This window comes from Apodemus sylvaticus, chromosome 11 (assembly GCF_947179515.1).
Source record: "Apodemus sylvaticus chromosome 11, mApoSyl1.1, whole genome shotgun sequence".
NCBI lineage: Eukaryota > Metazoa > Chordata > Mammalia > Rodentia > Muridae > Apodemus > Apodemus sylvaticus.
In genome coordinates, this window is record NC_067482.1 from 70,001,831 (window position 1) to 70,007,153 (window position 5,323).

General features: G+C 38.8%; 1 pseudogene; it reads right to left on the minus strand.

Moving 5' to 3' along the window:
* Positions 1-1,366: 1,366 nt before the first annotated feature.
* On the minus strand, positions 1,367-2,179 carry LOC127696547 (elongation factor 1-delta-like; annotated as a pseudogene).
* Positions 2,180-5,323: the final 3,144 nt, after the last annotated feature.

A 5,323-nucleotide genomic window follows, 5' to 3' on the forward strand; every position in this document is an offset into this window, starting at 1 on the left:
CTAAAAATTTAATTGCTATCATTATCATTCTGACTTAGTATTGAAGTGTACAATTATTGCTATTATTATCAAACATATGTAAGAAGACCTCATACATGCTGGCTGGGGCTTTTTAAGCACTTGGGTATGGGGGCGGTTTCTAGGGACTGAATTTTCCTGCTTCTACACAGATGGTTCCCAGCAAGAGGGAAAATCTCCTTCCACAGGGAACCACCTTACAGCAGCTGGCATTTCAGATCCTTGCATAGTTGTCGATTTTTAGCTCGACTTGGCCTTGTCGGTGTGCATGCTATAAATCATCAAGATTTTATTAGGAGGATATTACATTTCTCAACATGGTAGTGCCTTTGGGAGGTGAGACTGTTTGCTTTTCTTGTGAGCGAATGACATTTTTAAAAACGTGTTCTCTAGGTTGCTACTCTGGTAAGATCAAATGGGCTGAAATACAGGCCAGCGAGCCCTGATCTCTCTTTTGAAACCAAAACATGTCTTGTGTGACCTGACTAATATTTCAGCTCTGGAAAAAGTCTAAACCTGAAAACACTGATGCAGGTAAGTAGCAATTGTAACTTCCAGAGTGAAACTTTAGTCTGTGTCTTTCTCCATGTCTGTGTCTGTGTCTGTCTATCTGTCTCTCTCTCCTGCCCCACAGAGCTTATAACCATGCAGGTAAATTGAGAAAAAATAATGACTTGTACTAAAGCAACCTGTTGATCAAATTAATAGATGGCTGTAATGCACAGTAGGATCTTTTTAAATGTTTTTTTTTAAATGAAAGCAATTTTTCCCATGAAATATATTCTAATCATCTTTTCACTTCCCATCTCCTCCCAGATCCTCCCCATCTGGTCCACCATACAACTCAGTGCCTCTCTTTTGAAACAAGAAGGCAAATCAAACAAATGAGAAAATAAAATTAAAGAAAAAACACAACAAACACATGTGCACAAAATAAACAAACAAACAAAAGCAAAATGACAGACTTATAAAATCACAGTGGAAGCTCAAGTTAAAAGGTTTGAGACATATACGGACACAGAAATAAACTGTTGTAGGCTACTTTTCACCTTTCTTTGGAAATTCTCAAAGAGAAGTCTTTGTGGTGATGATTCTGAGGCTGTACAGATTAGAATCTATGAAGATTCCTATGGAGTCCATTATTCCAGAGAACATCAGAAAGGTTAACCTCAAAGCCCACACTCACTTGTGACACAGATTCTCCAACAAAGTCACACTTACTCCAATATATCTACATATCAAAATAGTGCCACTCCTATGAGCCTATGGGAGCCTTTCTTTTTTCCAGAGTCTCAGTCTTAAATCTTAGCAGGTCCTCACACACAGGAAACCACACACTCTGGGACTTTCAGACCTTGTTGACATCTGTGATGTCCGCACTCTGCCCATGCTTCTCCAACTTGATGATCTCCTCTTTCAGCAACTCACTGTCCATTTTGCCGTCCTCCACCACACACTGGATCTGCAGCTTCCAGATGCCATAGGTTACAGGCATGAGCTCAGAGTCCCCCCCAAACCAGCCTGTTCAATTGGATGGACTGCACACAAGTCTCTAGCTGGGCCATGTCAGTTTCATCATCCCAAGGTTTAACATCCAAAAGGATGGAGGATTTGGCCACCAGTGTGGGCTTCTTGGCCTTCTTCTTGGTGTACTGGAGTAGCCTCTCCTCCCATAGTTGGGCAGTCTCCTTATCTTCTTCTTCCTTGTCATTGCCAAATAGGTCAATGTCATTGACCTCTCTGGTGTGGCTCCTTTCTTGGCTGGGGGCTCCACTTGATGCATAGGATAGGCATGTTGAGTCTGTGGGGCTGTGGCTCGGTCAACTCTTCTCCAGAGTGCTCAGCCTGGCCTCCAACGTGGAAATGAGCTGCTACAAATCTTGCACCATGCCTCGACTTCCAGACTGGCAATCCTCACAATGAGCTTACTGTGGTCTCCACCAGGTCCACTGGAGGCTCCAGGACCTTAACTTCCAGCCAAGGATTTCTGGATGTTCTTTCTGACTCTTGTAATGTCTCAGAGGATCACACTGGCACTATTCCCCTGGTGGGCGCCAGAGGTCACAGGCTCATTCATCTGCTCATAAAATCTTCTTTCTGCCTCATTGTATTTAAACTTGTCAAACCAGATTTTCTCATGCACTAGAAAGTTTGTAGCCATTTTTCTGATGCCAGCCAATGATGCAGCAAACAAAACCTGGGACTGTGAGCTCAGGACTGCCTGGGAGCCATTTTTATTTAAGCTACCACAAAAGTGATCTAAATGGAATCATCAAATAGTGGAAAAGATAGAACCCCAACTGCACATTTCTTGTAATTAAATGAAACTTGCAGTACTACGATTGGGTTACATTTAACTGAGCAGAGATTTCTATTATTATTACCTATGAAATTTCAGGACTGATAATTACATTTTATAACCTTGAAAATTTACTTTTATTATCTATTTAATATGTTGCTTTGTGTGCATGCTACTGCATATATGCAGAAGTCAGAGGATAGCTTGTGTGTGTCAGTGCTCTTCTTCTTCCCTGGGGCTTCTAGGGACTTCATGAAGGTAGTCAACCTCTTCAGTAAATAGCTTTACATACTAAGCCACCTCTTCAGCTTTAGAATAGGCTCACTTGCAATTTATAAATACATACATGTATGCAATTTCTCTGAGGATAAGAGCATGTACTTGATGCCCTGCATTTCATGAAAACTATTCCCCTCAATACTTTTTCTATATGAATATACTATAAAACCTTATAGCATATATTATTTAAATTGCAATAGAATTTGCAAGAATAGACATGAGCTAAATAAGGAAGGACAGAAATTGCCATAGATTGAAGAATCTAATGAGCTAGCTATTGAGAATTGAGCTTAGGAAGCCAATGGTAGAAAATAGAAATATAAGCACACATATCCCCAAAGCAGTGTAGGAAATATCATATTAGAATTACTAAGAATATGAATAATATTAGCAAACACATAGACACATTTTCCATTTTAATTTCAACAAAGCCAGAAAAACATGATGGTGGTACACATCTTAGTTGATGTTAAAGTTTAAGAAGAACCTTTGATAAAGAGAGAAAACATGTGCCTTTGGTTTCTGTCATTATCAGTAAACACTTGAAACAATTAAGCTACAAAGATAAAACCTTTATGTTGGTTCAGACTTCAGTAGTTTCAGCATTCACGATAACATTGTTTGGTACCTTTATTGACATTTAATAGATAGAATCCTATGTGAATTAAAAAGTGCATAAATTAAGATCCAGAGAGAAGAAAAGAAGACATGGAGGTGTCCTCTCCACAGTATCACCCCCTCTTTTTATTCTTTTCATTTTGTATCCTGAAGATGGAACCTAGCATCCCATACATATCAGATAGTACTCTATATACTGTGGGGCAAGAACTATAGCTAAAACTCCTAGAGTCATCTCAGAGAGCATGCCTTCAAGAACTAAATTCTACCATCAAATGGAATTATTACAGTTTCTATCCATCCCAATAACATCACCATGGAGACTAAACTTTTACCACATGGGCCATTGGGAAGTATATAGCATGAGTATAGTATGAAAAGAAAGTGAGAAGATAATTTTTTAGAAAGAGAAAATAGATGTTGTAAATATTTATAGTGACAAAGTAGATTCAGAGCTACCACATGTTTGAGGAGCAGCAGGAAGATAAAGCAGATGAAAGGAAAGATGGAGTAGTCATCAGTCACAGAAACAGCACAGAGTTAGATGACTAGAGGAGAAAGGGAGCACACCATTTGAAGATTCCAAACAAAAATGATTTAAAAATGAAATGATAACTATCAAATCTGCTGAGAAACTGAGGATAAAGATGTACCAACATTTTCATTAGTTATAGCTGAAGTTATCAAATATTTTTTCATGTAGTAATACTCATCTAGAAATGAGCCAGAAAATCAGGACATGAAGCAAAACTATATAAAATAGGAAAGTGGGAGACAACGAACAAGGCAGTATGGTTTGAATGAGAACAGTTCTTGGAGGCTCATGTATTTGAAGGTTGAGTTACTAGACAGTAGAACTCTATGGGAAGGATTAAAAGTTTTGACCTTGTTGGAATAAGTTTTGCCTTGTTAGAGATGATATGTCACTGGCATTAGCCTTGAGATTTCAAAAGCCCAGGTAAATTTCCCACCCCAGTAAATGGAGTAACCCCCCCTAAAACTGTAAGCAAGTCCAGTAATAAATTCGTTTTTTTGTTTTTGTTTTTTTGGGTTTTTTGTTTGTTTTTGTTTTTAGTTTCTTTGGTCATGGTGTCTTTTTTACAGTAATAGATCAGCAAGTAAAACAGGTAGGGAAGATGAGAGAAAATTAGAGACTGAGTAAATTAGAACATATTTTACTTTGGGCAGCGTGAAATAAAAAAAAATCATGTCATGATTTTCCTTGTGGTGAGGAAGAGGCAAATGTTCTAGATTTTTATAGAAGCTGCAAGTTAGAGATGGTAAAGATAGAAGGGAAAGATATTGCTGACAAACAGTACCCTCAGTGTTAGAAGATTCTAGAAACCCACATTTTCTAGAACTGGGAAATAAACAGATCATTTTTTTAATATTTTTATTTTCTATATTCTTTGTTTACATTCCAAATGATTTCCCCTTTCCCGGATCCCCCCTCCCCATATGTCCCATAAACCTTCTTCTCTCCATCCCTTCTCCAATCACCTCCCTCCTTTATCTCTGTCCTTATATTCCCTTCCCATGCTAGACCAATCCTTTCCAGGATCAGGACCCTCTCCATACTTCTTCATGGGAGTCATTAACAGATCATTTTTATTCAACGGCTTCTCCAGTTGAGACCCAGGGATGATACAGTACTATGTGTTGAACTAAACAGCTACATTGCCTCTCTCCTCTTTGGATGCTATTATTCACCTGAGCTATAACCCTGCAGATATTGTACACAGCTGAAGGAAACTGAGTTCTACAGGGCACACTCCACAGCCAGATTTGTGCAGCTCAAGCCTTAACTCTTCTGTAGCACTCACCCTGTGAACAGACTTTCTCAGCTTAAATATTTCAGTGCATTCTCTCTTCTGACTCTTTTCCTCTGTGGTATTAAATAGCCTTAGGTATCCACCTGCAACCTTTTGAAATTAACCTACCCACATAGTTAAAACAATTGCAATAGTAGTGTTCTGTTCTAGCCCTGTATCTGGAGACAATGTTAGCTACAGAAAATAAGCCCTTCAGAGCCTCCAGGAATCCTGTGATTCAGATACAAATAAAGAGATTCGTACACTCGCCCTTTCTCCCATGTTTAATATGTTGACT